The following is a 19,006-nucleotide window of genomic DNA, read 5'->3' on the forward strand; positions in this document are numbered from 1 at the left end:
TCCTTGATCCATGAGGCTCTCCCTCAGCCATATGTGGGTTATTACATTTAATTTTTCGTTGGCGGGCATGAAAGCGGTTGCCAGCCATTTAATTATAGAATAGAAGAAAAAATGTGTTGATCATCAGGGGAGATGATTAAACAGGTGATCGGTAACTGGAGACCTCCTAACAGTTGAATCTCTGCTGGGTCCGGAGACTGTAAATCTTTGGCGAGAAGCCTCTGCAGTTTTCCCTTTGGCTCCATCACTTCCTCCTTCAGCCGACCAGCGACCAGGTCTTGGCCAAACGCCTCATTCTCTACCTTTTATTCCTCCTGCTCTCGCAGCTGCTCTAGGTATTGGTTGGCGAGTCAGAGTTTCTTTTCCTGAGGGGTTTCTTCAATTTCTTCTTCTTCATTGCTTCCTTTCTTTCTTTTATTTATGTTCAGGGAAGCCTTCTGTTTCTGAATCACTCGAGATCTCCTAAATATGTCAGGAAACAATCTTCTTTCGTGGCTTTCCATCTGCTTCAGTCTGCTTCTTGATTATCTTTCTAACCCCGCCGCCAGCTGCAGCTCCAGTCCCTGGTTCGGGCGCTCAAACCGGTTTCTTTTTCAGAAAAAAAGAAGACATGTGGATAGGTAGGAACAAATAATATCCAAGGCTTTATCTACAATCCCTATTTCGGCCAGACACAGGATAAGTATGTGGTGGTCAACCGTATTGAATGAAGTGAAATAGGGGAGAGGACGACACAAGGCAGTCAAACATGTATGTTTTCTTCACCAGACCTAATAGAACAGCACTCACGTCCTTTCCTGCCCAGCCCTATAGTCTGCCGGAATATCTGTGTCCTTCCTGTGACCCCTTGCGCCTCTGAGCTCTGTGCCTGCCTGCCGCCAACCAATCACAGAGCCGACTGGTGCATGCTCCAGGCGTGAAGGCCACGTGGTTGCAGGAAGCCCGGAGCACTGGCTGGCATGCTTCACAGCAGTCGCGAAGACCTTTCTTATCTGCTTGCTAGATAAACAAGCAGATAAGAAAAGTCTCCACAACATCCGTGAAGCAGGCGAGCCAGTCCGGGTGGGCCGGACCAAAAAGCTAAAGGGAGGCAACGAAAAGCCCTCCTTTCCAATGGGAAGCCAGCGTTTACCATAACCTCTGACGCTACCCAATGGAAATGAGGGGCAGGGCTTCAAGCCCTTTTCTAAAAGTCCTCATTAACAATAAACATCGCCGAGCGAGCTACGCATGTGCGCAGCAATGCTAGGTGAGACCTAAAAAGAAATTACTCCTGATGAGGGAACAGAAGTGGGTGTACAGACTAAAAAGCCGTATGTTGGGATTGAATGATGATAAAGTTGACCACTATATAGACTCCAGTTTTGATTAGCGGCCCTCTTGCCCCATGAGCATCTATCTGTGAATAAAGCTAAATAAAATATGAGAAATACAGACAACTGAACATGCTAGGCGGCCATAGAAAAAACCTGATGAAGGAAAACGTAGGAGAGATACGAGTTAATGCGAACCTTAGGTGTAAGAAGGTTCCCTACATTTAATATCTATATATTTTATTGGTTTAAAGATGGATAGGAATTATCCCCTTGTCTGTTCGACTAATAGAAGTAATTACACATCAGGTACTGTTCTTAGAATTTATAACACTAGGATGGGTGTCCCCAGCCAGAAACTACTTTCCACCCAAAGGGAATCTGTATATTACATTCACGCTTCCAGCTGATCATAATTTATCTGCAACGAGCTGGGTTATATTTTTATATCGCCATGCAACGATGAGGAATAGCCAAGCATTCAATAAAGTTATCTTTTAAATAACAGGTAACAAAAAATCACAGTATAGATCTGAAGATCAGACACATGACGCCGTAAACTTCGAGATCATGTGACGCCTACGTCCCTCACGTGACCGACACTTCTCCCGTCTTAGGGTAAGAGGAGGACAGCAACTCACCACCTGCACGGCAAGAGTTGGAGAATGTCCAGGAAGTGTACCCACCTTGACGAAGTAAGGAGCTAGAGGTAGGGTTCTGTGGGACGGAACATCTACAAGATGTGGACATAGATTACGGTACTGGGTGAGCAGTTACACGGACAAAGTAAATACGTGATCGAATACTTTAATTATGACTAGGAGTGGTGGAATACGCAGGTGTATTGTGAACTGGAGCATGTCATGACCCTTACAACTGTGTGAAATGACACTATGAATTGCTTCTGAATTGATTTACTTTCCACATTTATACTGGGTGGGCAGTTACGCCGACAAAGTATATCGCTTACTTTAATTGTGTGAACTGGAGCATTTCCACTCTAATCTAGGCATTTTTTCAGCATCATAACCCTTACGACTGTGTCAAATGGCACTATGAGTTGCTTCTAGATTTATTGATTTTCCCATTTATACATATCAAATAATCATGCCTATTTATAACACCATTATGAATATCTAAGTAAGGGGTGATTACACCACCTTACCCAGACTGCAGGTGCATACCTGTGGTGTCAGTTTGGAAGGCTAACCAGGGGTGGCACAATAAATGCTGCAGCCCCTGGTAGGCCTCTGGGGTCCCTATGCCCTGGGTACCTAAGGTACCATATACAGGGGCTCACAAGGGTGACCCAGTAACCAATCTAGTATGTACCTATAGTACATAGTATCAATTTAGAGAGGAAAGCAGATAGGCTGGGGCCCTGATTAGCAGGATCCCAGCCAACTAAGTCAAAAACCATCAAAACACCAAGCAAAAAGTGGGGGTAACCATGCAGTAATTCCACCTTCCTACAACTTGCTGTTATGGCTCTTATTTCATTAGTCACTTGGAGGCTGTTTATTATGCTAAAGCTCTTTCTAATATTACCTCAGAATGGATACTAAAGCAATACCTCCCTGGAGATGGGTCTGTGAACTGGTTCAGACCAAAAAGTCTTGGAGGATCGAACGAGCCATGTGGCCAACACGATGAACCTGGCTGTGAAGGCAGTAGTGTTTGGTGAATGTGTGCAAAGATCTCCACATTGATGCTTGGCAGATATCCAGGAGGGGGACTCCACGAGATAATGCATTGGTTGCAGCTTTCGCTGTGATGGAATGAGTCAAAAAAACCCTCGGGTGTTACTTTTGGCCAATCTATTGCAGATTTTAATGAACAGTACAATCCATCTGGCGATGGTCCATTTCTGCCCAGCTTTCCCTTTCTTCGCTCCAACGAACCCAACAAAAAGCTAATCTTCCACCCGGTGTTCTCTAGTGCAATCAAACTAGAGCAACTACACTCATTTGGGATCCAAGCGGTGGAGTCTCCCCTTCTCCTTGGAGGGGTGAGGTGGAGCAAAGAAGGTTGGCAGCATTATGCTTTGGCCGACATGGAATGGTGTCACCAACTTAGGGTGAAAGTGGGCACTGGAGAACCAGTTTGTCTCGAAAGAAGATGGTGTACGGAGGGTGAACAGAAAGCGCCTGCAGCTTGCTGACCCATCTGTCCGATGTGATGGCCACCAAGATTATTGTCTTGATGGTCAGGAGTCTTAGGGGGCAATTATGCATGGGTTCCAAAGTTGAACACATTAAGACAGATAAAACTAAATTAAAGTCCCAAGTCTCACGCTCAGCACCCACGTGAACACAGACCCAAGACGCCAGAAGGACCCAGCCAGTACCAGAGAGCAAGGCCTTGTTGGACTAAAGACAAAGTAAACAGTAGCACTTCGCACAGTGCACCAAGCCACAAACCTTTCGCAATGGCAGGCGTACACAATCTTTGTGGAGGGACTAGCGATTGCAAAGATTGCCTCACAGATTCTGGGAGGGAGAATGAAGACTCTCATCTGTCGCCACTAAAACTAAAACCCCATGAATGTAGGTGGAGCGTGCATAGGTTCGGGTGCAGAACCCTGCTCTGTTGCTGTGACAGGAGGTCCTCCTACAGGGGCAGCCTGATTGGAGGGAAGATGCTCTTGCTCCGTAGTTCGGATACCATACTCTCTGTGCCCAATCTGGAGCCACAAGGATACCTTGGGCTCAGTCTGCCTATATCTTCTTCAGCACTCGTACCAGAATTGGTATCGGCAGAAAGATGTAAAGGATCTTGAGCCCCACTTGAGACGAAACATGTCTCCAAATGAGAGCTGCCTTTGAAACTCCAACGTGCAGAAATGCTAAAACTGAATATTCTCAGCAGTGGTGAACAGATCTAACCAAGGTTATCCTCAGTCATGGAAGAGACAATGCACCACCTTTGGATGTAGACTCCATTTATGATCCACGAGGCATCAGATCCTGAGTTTGTCCGCCCTGGTGTTCAGAGACTCAACCAGGTGCTACATGACCAGGAAAATGTCCTAACGTTTCAGCCATGTCTAGAGGCACAGAGCCTCTTGGAACAGGGCTCAGTATCACACCAGCCATGGCCTATGCAGGTAAAAGTGGTGGGGCCATATGGGGGGCATTTTGACAGACGATGATGAGGGAAAATGAAATAAATAATTAATGTTCCCTCGTCATCGTCCGTCAAAATACCCCCCACACGGCCACACCGCCCCACTGCTCTTACCTGCATGGGCCGCAGCTGAACCCAGCCCGATCTGTTCGTGGCACATGGCAGTGGTGTTGTCTGTGAACATCTGAATTGGATTTCCCTTGACGGAAGTGAGGAAGGCTTTCAATGCCAGCGAATCATTCTCAACTCCAACTAATTGAAGTGAGCTGAGACTCCACTAGAGACCAGAGTCCTCTGATTGCCGCATCTCCCAGATGACCGCCCCAACCCAGGAGTGATGCATCTGTCACAAATGTGAGATCGAGTGGGGAAGAAAGAGAGGTCTGCCGCTGAACCTATTGTGGTTTGTTAGTCAGCACTGCAGGACTTTTGTAGTTCTCTCTGATATATGGACCTGGTAAAGAGATTCACTGGATACTGCGCCCATTGAAACTTCATTTCCCATGGGGATCCCTCATATACCAGCAATCATAATTTACCAGCAGGATGCCTGAAGCCAGGACACTCAACCACCGTAGAGACAGTCTCATTAAAATCCAGGATAGAGGCTGGTACATCAAAATCATAGCCTGAATATTCTGGGCTTTCCACTGCTCTGGATAGTCGCAGAATCACACTGTGCTCTAAATTACTTTGATGAAAGGGAGCATCTGAGAGAGATTCAGGTGTAACTTTGGCACATTCATAGTGAACTTCTGCGAATGCAGGAGGTCTGCTGTAGTATGGAGGTGAATGATGACCACCTAGGACAAACCCGCCTTCAACAGCCAGTATTCGAGGTAGGGGAAGACTGGAACCCCTAACCCCCACAGATGGGCTGCAACCACCTCCATCAGTTTCATGAACTCCTGGGGGGCATTGGTAAGGCCAAAGGAGAGCACATGGAACTGAAAATTCTAGTGGCCCACCGTGAACAAGACAGGTATATGGAAATACGGGTCCTGCAAGTCCAAAGTTACCATCTAGTCTCAAGAGTCCTGGGCTGATAAGACCTGTGTCAATGTGAGCATTTTTAATTTCTCCTTTTTTAGGAAGTATAAAGGGTGCAGGTGTAGTATAGGGCGGAGGCCTTTGTTCTTTTTTTGCAGAAAGTAGTGTGAATATCAACCATTACCTACTTCTGATGTTGGCATCCTCTTGATGCCTCCTTTGGGGAAGAGACCCTGCACTTGCTGACGCAGCAGGGAGGGGTGGTCCTCCGTTGGCCAATCTGAGGATGTTGGCATAAGCAGTGGAGTTTCTGTGAATGAAAGAACGTAACCCCGTGAGCAATTGGGAGCACCTGGGGGAGCAGTAAGGTCCTGAAACAGAGGAGCTGGGAGGTCAACCTAGATTAGTGCATGTGCTATAAAAAAAAGGTGTACAAAGAACACGTAGCACAGTGTGGGGGCCCTGTAGACAAGCCATGGACGACACGTCCTGAGGTGGATGAATGACCAGGGACATAGAGTGAACCCCGGGGGATATTGAAGTTGCATTGATATTAACCTGAACTGTGACTTTCCAGAGTGGATTTTTCTTTACCAATAGGTTATATACGACTACACTGGTGCCTTGTGTGAGATATACTGCATTAAGTGATGTAATAATGCCTCAAGTTTAAGTTGTATTCTTGCGGTTGGCCACTGTCCACCCAATTGTATAAAACCCAATATGGAGCACCCATTTGTCAGAAGTTATGGACTGTCAGTAGGACAGGTGGTGTTTGATTCTGCCTTCGACCTGTTTCCCATTATGTTGTGAGGGCACTTTAAAGGGGGTTAGAGGCTGCTGGGGGGGGAGGGGCAGAGTGGGAAGATCTTTGGCTTTGGGTCCCACTAGGCTTGTGAAAGCTTTGTCCACAACCGCAATAGGACTGGGAAGGCTGTAGGCTGCGGTGGTTGGGTGGAAAAGGATGCAGCTGGTAGCCTCTACCATAGCCAGTGAAGGAGCGAAAGGTAGAATGGGCTGGTATGTGGTCATGAAGAGTGCCAACAACCAGGTGGTAGCCCTGCTCTCCTTGAAGTGATCAAGTGTTGAATCTTCCTTATTGCCAAAGAGGTGAGTGTTGTTGAAGGGCATGGCCATACGGGATGCTTGGACATCCCTCCAGAAGCTAGCGAACCACAGTGAAACACTGCGACGATATGCCACAGATGAAGCAACCACTCTACCTATCCAGCCTGTCATGTCCAATCCGCAGAGCATAGTGACATTTTCTGCATCCCTGCCATCTGTAACAGCCTTGGTCAGGATGGCTCCTGTGTCCTCTGAGACCATTGGCAGCACTTGTGCAACCGAGTCCCATACAGAGTTAGTACACTGGTCCATGAGGCATGCAGTGTTCACGAACGACAGTGCATGACTGGTAGAAGAGAGCATCCTCTTGCCAAAGGTGTTGAGCCCTTTGGATTCCTTATACAGTGGTGTGGGAGGGAACACACCAGCATTGACTTTGGATGTAGTAGCCTGGAGGACCAGACTGTCCAGGGTGCGGTGCTGGGTGATGAAGGCTGGATCCCCAAGAGCAGGGTAGTGGTGGTGTGAGATTATCCTGTGCACAAGAGCACTTATGTAGGGCTTGGTGAAGGCCCCAAGCAAGACATCCGTGAGGACCTCATTAAAGGGGCAGATAAGTTGCACTGGACTACACCAGGTTGAAGTACTTTTGCCTAAGACATTGGTCTTCTCTGCCATGAGGGCAGCATAAGGTTCGGGACCTCAGCAGCCCTCCTTTGCTATTACCTGGTTGGTGTATCACTCCACCTTCTAAGGCGTGTTTGCATTGCAATGCATCAAGTACTATTTTAAATCCCAAAATTATGCTTATTCATCATACATTACGCACAGTACGGTCATTGCAATACATCGCGTGCTATTTTAAATCCCAAAAGTAGGCTGAATCATCAAAAATGATGCACATAAAGGTCTTTACATCATGGGTGCATTGTTTACAGAAAGCCATCTTTTTTCACTGCAGCTTTACTGCAGCAGACTTTTAAAAAAAATATTGAGGTCTCAGATTGCAAGCCAGATCTATTGGGTTTGCCAGTGCTTGGTTACAGTAGGTCAATGTGATAATTTCCTCTTGAGATAAACTGAAATAGCTTTGACAAATTTTTTCCAGATTGTCTAACTTTATTCACATCAGAGAGTAGGAGAAGGTGCCCTGACTTTATTTTTTTATAGTGTATCCACAGTGATTGCTTTTCTCTTTTTAGTCCTTCTCTTGGCGATTTTGTCCATTCTCTAGTTGGCTTCATTCATCACTTACCAGACAGGAGAAAGGGAGCGGGATGGTCCCATGCAAACATTCCCAGACACTGCCAAATATGCAAACATAGCACAATGCACAGACATTGCCAAATATGACACGTGAAAGCCTGTTTTATTTTTAAAGGCTTTGATATTTTTTACACTTTGCTGATTATTCACCTTGACGAGTATTACAGGAACAGAGGGATTTTTTAATATTTACCAGTAATAAAGACAGGGCAAAAAAGATAGGGTGTAGCGTGGTCAGTGTGGTTGGGAAGATGAAAGCTTCAGATTTCTAAACAATCATGCTGAGACATCTTGTTAAAACACATTAGATGAGAAGCAGGACATGAGGGAGCTTAAGAGGCAGTGGAAAATCAGAGGAGTGGGAATAGACGGGTATTTAAAATGCGATCTTTTTCAAACTAATCAACATTTTTTAAAGCCTTCACACATAGAGAGTGAGTATGTTTTTTGTCAGTGTGGGCATGTAAATATCCATGGTGAATTCCAACAGACACTTCAACTAAAGACAGTTGTACCCAACTATTTACTACAGAATACATTTTGTAGGGTGAGTGTAAAACTCCAAACACCCCCTCCCGAGCTATACCCCTGCATACAAGGTAAAAACCACACCTGTGTGTGCCTACAAGTGAAACACTAGTTGTTTGCTCGGCACATGAATTTGCAACCTCATAGTTCTAAAGATCACTTCTACAGTGAAATGTTGGCTTTCAAAGCACAGCCTGACCTGGACCTAAAGTCAGTGGAACACTGTTTCCAATCATAAAGCCCAGAAATGCAGTTTCGGTCTTGAACACCTAGGCAATACACGTATTGTAAGACAACAACATGCATTGAATCAATTGGCTAGATTGAACCGGTTACATTTAGAATCTTCTAATCATCTGAATCAGTGCTCTGAAGGTCTTCTAGAATGGGGTCCCTGGATATCTACAGGTGATGGTCTCTAAATATGCACCGCCCTGGAAAGTATGCTCCAATCGCCTTGTAGCAAGCAACATGCTGTCAGTGGCGTCAGTGGCGGCTGGTGACATTTGAAAGTGGTGAGGTGTAAAAGTTTGGGCTGAGTGCCCTGTGGCAGGCAATCGTACCGAGCAAGCCCAACCATCATAAAGGGGGTTTCGTGGGGTTCTCCTCCCTGAAAATTGTGAAAATACATGGGCAAATGGTGCATTTTCAAGGAAATTTGAGAAAGCAAGAAGGTTAATAAATCTACTGTGAAAGTATAGTTATGACATCCTTTAGTAAAATATTTGTAACAGTGTACCGCCCTAGCTACTACACTCTTACCACTTTCATTCTGAATGGGTGTAGGCTGTTGCAAATTTGCAACTCTTGGTTTTTGAGCACTGCTACCCTTGTATTTTTCACAAGCCCTATTACTTAAGTTGGTCACGCAACATTGATGACAGTACCCCTACTCTATTTAGAAATTGTTCCAGCACCACTGCAGCCTTCAATCATGGCAGACCAGCCCAATAATCCTTCACCCAATGCCTGCCCACACACTTCCCATTCTGGAACTGGGCCCAAGAGTGCAGATGATAAGTGGCACTTTCAGCAACCTCACCCCAGGCCCACAATGGAATCTGCTCATCTGCTCTACATTTAAATGGGGGATTTGCATATTCAGTTCACATTGGAGGCATCCGATGCCAGAGGGCAACCTGATTAGTAGGCACTGCGTGCTTGCACACACACCTCCATTGAAGTTTGGCCATTCTGCAACAGGGGGCAGGAGAGTTTATTTATTTCATGAATTTGTTTATTGGACTTCTATAAACACTTTTATACTAAAGCGCTTTGCAACATTTAATGAGGCAGTACAATATAATGGCAAAGGACTACGAATAAGGAAACCAACAACAACAGGCGATCTGAAAATAAAAGAAGGTATGGTGAAAAGAAAGGGTGGAAGTCAGTTAGGCATGCTGGTAAATAATAAAGCCACAGCAGGCTGAATCATCATGGTAGAACTTTGATAACTACTACAGTGTCACATCTCTAGTTATCTTCCTGTTAAATAATAGAGACAGGTGTGCCTTGGTATCTGCTACCAACAGTGTAGATTCTAAGCACATGAGTAGACAGTGATCTAATTAGTAAAAACATTACTACAGCCAGATATCTAGATGGTAATCATGAGTTCTGTCACTGGTATAAATAGCAAAGACATTCGTACTGCAATTAATCTAAATAGCAAATTCATCACTACTGCCAGTAACCTAGTTAGTAAACACAGGAGTACTGCGAATGATGCAGGAAGTTAACACAAGTACTGCTGATGATTCAGATAGTAAATACAAAAGCACTGCTGCCAGTATTACAGATGGCGCAGGTTTAATCAATTAATCAATCAAATAATCTGTAAAGCGCACTGCATACCCGCAAGGGTTTCAAGGTGCTGAGGGTGGGGAGAGGGGGTGGTGCTGTTGCTACTGGTCGAACAGCCAGGTCTTGAGTTGTCTCCTGAAAGTTAGAAGGTCTTCGGTTTGTCGTAGGATGAGGGGGAGGGTGTTCCAGGTCTTGGCGGCACGGTGGGAGAAGGATTTGCCTCCGGCTGTGGTTCTACGGATGCGTGGGACGGTAGCCAGGGAGAGTCTGCGGAGCGAAGTTTCCTGTCTGGTACGTAGAAGGAGAGTAGACTGTTGAGATAGGCTGGGCCGGTCTTGTATAGTGCCTTGTGTGCGTGGATCAGGAGCTTGAAGGAGATTCTTTTGTCGACAGAGAGGCAGTGCAGGTTCCTCAGGTGGGGGGGGGGGTGATGTGGTCGCAGCGCGGGATGTTGAGGATCAGGCGTGCAGAGGCATTCTGGATTCTTTGCAGTCTGTTGATGAGCTTGGTCGGGGCTCCGGCGTAGAGGGCGTTTCCGTAGTCGAGTCTGCTGCTGACTAGGGCCTGGGTGACTGTTTTACTTGTGTCTGTCAGGATCCATCTGTAGATCTTGCGGAGCATACGGAGGGTTATGAAGCAGGTGGAGGAGACAGCGTTGACTTGTTTGGTCATGGTGAGTTTCGAGTTGAGGATTGCGTGCGTGGTTGGTGGGTGCAGGGGAGTGTCCCCAGCGATGAGGGCCACCAGGAGTCGTCCCATGCTGAGGGGTTGGGCCCGAGGATGAGGATCTCCGTCTTGTCTGTGTTCAGCTTAAGGCGCCTATCCTCCATCCATGGTGGAGGTTGGACTTGGTGGTGAGGGGGTCCTTGGTGAGGGAGAGGATCAGTTGCGTGTCGTTGGCATAGGAGATTATGTTGCGGTTGTGATGTCGGGCGATGCGTGCGAGAGGTGCCATTTAGACAATGAACAGTGTCGGGCTGAGGGAGGATCCCTGCGGGACGCCGCAGATGATCTCGGAAGTTTCGGATCAGAACGGGGGGAGGCGGACTCTCTGGGTTCTGCTGGAGAGGAAGGAGGAGGTCCAGTCCAGGGCCTTCTCTCGGATCCCTGCGCCGTGGAGTCGTGTACGTAGTGTGCGGTGGCAGAGGGTGTTTATGGCGGCAGAGATATCCAGAAGGATGAGGGCCGCCGTCTCGCCTTTGTCTAGTAGGATCCTGATGTCGTCTCTGGCGGCGATGAGGGCGGTCTCTGTGCTGTGGTTGCTGCGGAATCCTGACTGGGAGGGGTCCAGGATGCTGTTGTCTTCGAGGTAGCGGGTGAGCTGGATGTTGACTATCTTCTCGATGACCTAAGCTGGAAACGGAAGCAGGGAGCTGGGAAGGAAGTTTTTCAGTTCGCTCAGGTCCGCCTTGGGTTTCTTCAGTAGGGCGTTGATCTCGGCGTGTTTACAGCTTTCAGGGAAGATTGCGGTCTCGAAGGAGAGGTTGATGATGTTGCGTAGGTGGGGTGCGATGGAGCTACCGGCTTTGTTTAAGATGTGGTGTGGAAAAGGGTCAGACGGCGATCCGGAGTGGATTGTGCCCATGGTCTTGATTGTGTCTTCGATGCTGCTCACATTGGCCCAAGTTGTGTAGTCGGTAGGGTGTGGTGGTTCTGGCGTGTTGGGGCCTGTTAGGGTTGTCCAGGGGTTGAAGCTATTGTGGATGTCGGCGATCTTGCTGTGGAAGAAGGTGGTGAGGGAGTCGCACAGGGCTTGCGACGGCGGGATGTCGTTGGCGTTGGAGCTGGGGTTGGAGAGTTCATTCACGACGTTGAAGAGCTCCTTGCTGTTGTGTGCGTTGTTGTCGAAGCGGTCTTTGAAGGAGGTCCTCTTGGGTGTCCTGATGAGATGGTGGTGGTTGCGGATGGCGTGTTTGTGGGCTGTGTGGTTGCGACTTCTCGTTGTGCCATGTGAGAAGTTGGCCTGGTATATGATGTCCACTATTCTAGTGGGCACCCTGTATCAGTCCAAACAACCCTTATGGTGATGGTTGTACAGTAAGCTTACAGACCAGCTATCCTAATGGTTGCATGGACAAAGCAGTCTTAGGTTAGGCTAAAACGTCAGAGAGCATGTGAAGCCAGCTGTCTTACCAATTATAATCCCTTGAATATCAAATGAAAGGACACCACACAAGGTATATATCAAATATATATGTATTTATTACTAACACAACCCATCTGCACTCTTTATGAGGTTAGAGTTTGAGATACAGCACAAGTTACTCAATAAGAATACTATAAGTTGCACAAATACAATTCTGCCCTAGGGGCCTCACGAACCATATACTAAGTAAGTGGTATAAGAACCACTTCAGGAAAGGTGAATAGGCCTGGGGTCTAGAGAATCTCTGGGGCTACACTGGAAAACCCACGGTTAGGAAGTAGGAGTCCCACAGGATGCGTGTGCAGTGTCTAAACACACACGCGAGTTACCATAGAGTTAGAATGGGAACGTAAAAGTTACAAAGTAGTAGATTTCGGACACTTCCGGATGGACTACGGGAAAGCCCTGTTAAACTAGGACACTTAGATAGTTAATACCCACGGGAGCACCAGAGTACTCGAGTTACATCACCCAGGGAAGACCAGTGCATAGGCATTCTTTTGTGTCGGGTTTCGTAGCTGAATCCTATGGAGAGCTGCAAGAAAGTGCTGCCGGCGACCAGGAGGAAAGTGTCCGGGTGGATCCAAGGGTGGATCGGAGTCGAGAAGAACCTGAAAGCAAAGGGGACATAGTCTGGGTCACTAGCCAGTGAACAGGAAGGAACCAGGCGATGTCGAGATGCAATCAGGTGAAGAGGTGAAGCTTTTCTCTGCAGCCACGAGGACCGGGAGGCGTTGATGACAACCAGGAGTTGGAGTCGAGCTGTGTCATGATAGATCTAGCTGTTGGCAGTGTCGGTATCTGAATTGGACCCAACAAACCTTCGCAAATGCAATCCACGCAGGATGGGAAGATCGGCTTCTGTTCAGACCAGCAAGGTCTGGGGAGCTTCTCCTTTGCAGCGAAGCTTGAGCAAGCCCGGAGCAGCCAGGCAAGAAGTGTAGTTTCACAAATATGTTTTCAGAGGGGCCACTAGCTAACAGGCTAGCAACCGCAAAGACACGTTAAGCTGAAATGCAGGCACAAGCCCCACGCGGCACTCGTGGAGTGCGGAGGACTGAGCATCAGTGAAAATGCTGCTCAGGTCTGGGGCTTCTCAAATCCCAATGCACAGCTTCGAGGGTACCTCAGGAGCTGCACAGGTAGCAACAAGCAGGTAGTCCAGGATGTCCGGTCCCACGTCTCTCATGTCTGGCACGGGTCTCAGCTTTGCTGTGGATGTGTGTCGGAGTCAGAGAAGTCTGGAAGTCCAGTTCCTGTGTCGCTAAGTCTTCGGGTTCCGACGGGAGTGTCGACAAAGCAAACCGGCAAGTTACTGATGGTGCCTGTTTGCACAGGGTGGTCACTCCTTGACCACAAGGGAGATGTCTTCAGTCTTCCAGTCGAAATGGAACGTTGAAGGTCCAAGAGTTTGTTTCAGAGTTTCTTTCCAGGATAATCTAATCTCTCTAGACACAGCTCCTAACTTTATACCAAACTAAGGGCCTGGATTACCTGCTAGGTCCCTCCCATGGGTGGAACCTGAGAAGGGGGTGGTTACACCCCTTTCTTTTTGTCCAGTTTCGTGCCAGAGCTCGGGCTGGCGTGCCCCAGCAACTTGTTTGCACCGGGCTATGCATGGAGCACCTTGTGTGCCCCTGGCAGTGTCTGGAAAAGCATCTTTCCATTGAACCCACCCTACCCCAATCCACTTCAGGCTGTCTGGGGAGGTGCTAGCACCTCCTTCGACAGAAACCTATTGTCCAGGCCTCCCCTGCCAGAGTTTTGTCCAGCAGCAGGAGGTCAGACTCGTGTCTGTGGCAGCAGCATCCATTTTGTGATGCTGAGGCTCTGTTTAACTTTAACTGGGTAAAGCAGTAACTACATGTCTTCTCCCTCTAGAAGGGTGGAATGCTACCCCCGCTGCCAGGACTGGTGGGGGGGGGGGGGTAGTATTCCAAAGTGTTTGGCACCTTACACGACATGTTTTGACAAAGCGAAACCAAAGTTAGCATTAACCGCGAGGATTATAATGCACTTAAGAGTATATGGTATGGCTATATCATAGAACAGCTATAAGGATATGGGGGCATATTATCAAGGACAGGCGATACATTATCGCCGCTTTTATCGGCAGGAAACTGCCGATAAAGCGGCGATAATGGCCTTGATAATATGCTCTATGAATTCCAATCGAAGCCCATGTTAGATGTGTTCACATCTAACATGGGCTTCGATTGGAATTCATAGAGCAAATTATCAAGGCCATTATCGCCGCTTTATCGGCAGTTTCCTGCCGATAAAAGTGGCGATAATGTATTGCCTGTCCTTGATAATATGCCCCATGGTTCCGAAAGCTGCAGACAGGCTCAGCTCATGCTAGAGCACCATCTCACATAAAACAAAGCAGAGAGAGAACAGCTGGGCTGTGGGTCTGATTAGCAGGTCTGCAGCCACACTAAAGTCGAAAAACCAGAGTATCACAGCAAAAAGTGGGGGTGACCATAGGAAGCAGACATTACTCTCCTACACATATGTTCTCCAACTTTCGGCAAGTGCGCTTTGATGCTAGGAATTCCGGGGTGAACCAGTTGGTTCTCTTGCTGGTGCCTTTGAGGGTTTGTTTTTTCAGTGGGGCTAAGGTGTTGGCGTAGTCTGAGAGACAAAACCTGTGCACACACTATATAAATGTTAACAATTAATATATTTTTGGTGTCTGGGTGTCGGTAGATTATTCAGAGAAAAAGGCCAGGGGAGTCAGGACGTGCTGTGGCGTCCTCTGTGTGGTGATGGGTGCATCTACCGTAGATGCACCCATCTCCAAACAGAGGACGCCGGGACGAGCTTCGGGACCATTGACGAGGGTATTTTCCGGAACAGAGCTCCCATTGAGGCAGCTGTTCCAGTCCCGACTGATCAACATACCATTATCGTGAGGCAAAGTCACATTATCGCCATTGGAAATTTTGGACAGCAGCTACTATTAGAATGTCCGACCAGCAATTAGATCTCACCTAAGTTCCGCCCTCATCGGTCCTGGCCTATTACCGGCACAAGACCCTCCGTTTTGGATTATTGCCACAGCCCGTCCTGACCCCCCTGTCCTTTTTCACTGAATAATCTACCGACACCCGGAGTGGGTCGGAATTATCACCAGTCGTGGGGGATTATCCACTTTTTCCATTAGGATTTAGCCCTGAAGATTTGGAGTGTACTCCACTTCAATGAAACACGTGTCGGCTGGCGCAATAAATACAAGTGCAACATATACCGACTGCCCTTTCTCATTGCTTCTGAGAACACCAAAAAGATATTAATTGTTAACATTTATATTGTGTGTGCACAGGTTTTGTCTCTCAAATTGTAAATGTATCCTTAGTAATACATTGTCAAGGGGTTGTTAGGGTCAACCCTTTCCGAGTAGCACCACATCAACCGAACAAATCGTACTAACCCAACCAAATATCCAGTGGAGCGCAACTATTCCCTTATACTAAGTGTCTTTGTCGTGGTAGAAAGTGTTGGCGTAGTCGTCCATCCATTGTCTGAGGGTGCGCGCACCATCGTCAGGGTTGGAGGGGTTGGTCAGTGGGTTTAGTGCGAGGTTTGACTGTAGTTGTACTTTGGTGATTTTGCCCCAGCGGCGACGGGGGATCTGTAGGGTGCGGTGATGTGTGATGGGGTTCCGGAAGGTGAAGTGGATGCAGTGGTGGTCGGTCCAGGTGGGTTTGGAGACGTGGCTGAAGGAGACGTGTGGGCTAGAGGAGAAGATGGCATCGAGCGTGTGTCCAGCATTGTGGGTCGGCGTCGCGATGAGCTGTTCCAGTCCGAGGTTGGCGAGGTTGTCTATCAGGGTGGAGGAGTTGCTGTTGTTGTTGTTCTCCAGATGGAAGTTCAGGTCCCGAGGAGTAATCGGTGTAGGTCAGTGCGTGCATGCTGATGAAGTCGGCGATGGTGTCGCAGAATTGTGGTCGGGGTCCGGGTGGTCTGTAGATGAGGGTGCCTCTTAGGGTGGTTTTGGGGTCCGTGTGGATCTGAAAGTGCATGTGTTCGGCAGTGCTGAGAGTGTCGTCGGTGTTTGTTGAGACCCTGATGGTCTTCTTGTGGACGATGGCGATTCCTCCTCCGACTCCGTTGGTGTGGTCTCTGCGGGTGATCTTGTATCCGTCGGGTATGGCTATGGCGATGTCTGGATAGGATGCTTTGTTCATCCAGGTCTCGGTCAGGAAGGCGACGTCTGGAGATGCGGTGTTGAGTAGGTCCCAGAGCTCGACGGCGTGTTTGCGTGCGGAGCGGGTGTTGATCAGGATGCATCAGAGTTGGTTGTGTTTTGTCGTGGTGGGTGTATCTGAGTCTTCGATGCAGGAGAAGCTGCAGTTCTGGCAGGCGAAGGGACCGTGGGTGCGCTTCAGGATGGCCCTGCAGCAGGTGGGGGTTTGTCCTGGTTGAGAGCGATGAGGGTGCTGGCGTCATATCGGAGGCAGTCTTCATGGCTGGTGTGGGGGACAGGGGTTCTGGCTCTGGGCGCGGTCCAGGCGCGGACGGGCGCAGACAGGCTTGCCTTAGGTGCGCCTTCAGTGCGCCAGTGGCGCGGACGCGCAGCGGCTGGCATTTTAAGGGGAGGTGGGAGGGAGGAACAGCTGGGAGGCAGGCGGCAGGTGGCAGGGGGCAGCAAATGAGCACGGGAGGGCGGTGCCGCAGGGGATGCAGCGGCGGGAGCGGCACGAGCAGGCACAACAGGGGGCACGGAAGGCAAGTGGGCAGTGGGGCACAGAGGAGCAAAAGGAACACAAGAACGGGTCACAGGAGGAGGAGCTTCGCGGGCAACCAAGATGGCCGCGTAAGCTCGGAGCTCCGCGGACCTTCCGATCCTCCGCAACTATCCTGCCCGTAATCCTGATCCACGAGGGTGGATACTCATTGCTGGTGGCTACCTGAGGCGAACACCGTTTTCAGAACTCAAATCGGTGTCTCCTACGCGGAGCTACGTCGAGTGGGACTCCGTGCCAGCTCGGTGCCATTGTCTCTGCGGACTCCGCTACTACGTCTTGCTGAACGGCAGAGTGCAAGCCTGCTTTTGTCACCGGAGAAGTGTGCTGGACAGCGGTGCTATTTGGACGGCGAAGCGCACCTGGAACTGTCTCCCGCTGACGTCCCGGACACCATTCCGGGTCTCTGGGCTTGGACTTGCCTGGCATAGCCCTTTGTTCTTTGAGACCCAACATGGCGGGCAAGGGGGACCTCGACAAGCAGTCTAATAGAGGAGGGCGCAATAAACCGCAACAACAACAGCAGAATCGGATTGAGCGCTACACTCAACTGAAAACACCGCCTGCTACAGGTCCCTCTGCCAAGGGCATCCCACATTCGGGCTCGCCGGACGGCTCTGAGCCCACTTTGACCGACATTTTGGGAGCCATCACTAGTTTCCGGGCAGACATGCAGCAACAGCATGAAGTCCTCACACACAAGGTGGATGGCATGGCCGTTGATCTGTCCCTCATCAGAGCCGACCTGGGCAAGACTAATGACAGGGTCAAGAATCTGGACATTAAGACGGCCAGTCTCACGGAAGACGTTTCGGACATGCAAACGGAGGTCCGGAACCTGCAGAGGACGGCGGAGCACTTCGCGAAGCGGCTGGATGATTTCGAAAGTCGGGCCAGGCGGCAGAACGTCCGCATTGTCGGCGTACCGGAGGGTTCGGAGGAGGCGGCAACGGACCTCCTCGTTGAAGATTTGATCAGAACACATCTTGCCCCGCCTGGCCTCAGCAACTTTTTCTCGGTGGAGCGTGCCCACCGGGTACCGGGTGGCCCGCCGAAGACTGGCGTGGCGCCTAGACCTATCGTGGCCCGGCTGCTTAACTTTCGCGACAGGGATGCCATCCTGCAGGCCTCCAGGCGCCATGGCCCTCTTAAATTTCAGAACGCTGATGTCCATTTCTACCCGGACTTCACCAGGACTGTGCAGCGACAGCGCCAAAGCTATTCTGGGGTGAAGCGACGGCTACGGGACCTGGGCCTTAAGTATTCTATGATGTTCCCTGCCAGGCTCCGGATCGAATACGAGGGCCGTGCACTGTTTTTCGACTTCGCCGAGAACGTCAGTGACTGGCTGGACACTCTGCCACCGCGCCGAGAAGCGCAGGAGGACCACGAGGGTGGCGCGGCTGGCGGCTCGGACCCATGAGACTTGGTTCTGTAATGGGTGACTACATGACTCTCTTGCTTGCCTCGGGGGCTATCCAATGTTGCTTTTAGTTGCCTTATTGTCTTTTCTGTCAATACATGGAGGGTGGCGGGAGGAGTTCGCGGAGAGTCCTTACTCCCCTGGGTGTCTTTTTGTAGAGTAGTTATGGGGCGACAGGCACACTGCTGGTTGGGGGGGCTTTTTAGTCACATGCAGGGGTGCAGGGTGGGGGGTGCAATTTCGCGGGGTTTGTTCTTTGTTTGTTCTATTTCTTTTTCTTCTTTGAGGCAATGGACTGCGTGTTTTGTTGAACAATGTATGATCGGGTCGAACGGAGTCGGGTGGGGCGGGTTGCTTGGGGATGGGGGGTAGGAGACTAAAAGTGCTTAGCTGGAATGTCAATGGTTTAGGTGATAGGGTCAAGAGAGGGGTGGTGCTCCAGCTGATAAAAAGGAACATGCCTGATGTAGTTTTACTGCAGGAAACGCACTTAGTGGGCAACTCTTGTAGGGCCCTGAATCGCAAGGGTTATAAAATGGTCGCCCACTCTGGGTTCTCCTCGGGCTCCCGGGGGGCGGGCGTCCTTGTACGT

The sequence above is a fragment of the Lissotriton vulgaris genome, chromosome 5 (assembly GCF_964263255.1).
Source record: "Lissotriton vulgaris chromosome 5, aLisVul1.2, whole genome shotgun sequence".
Lineage (NCBI taxonomy): Eukaryota > Metazoa > Chordata > Amphibia > Caudata > Salamandridae > Lissotriton > Lissotriton vulgaris.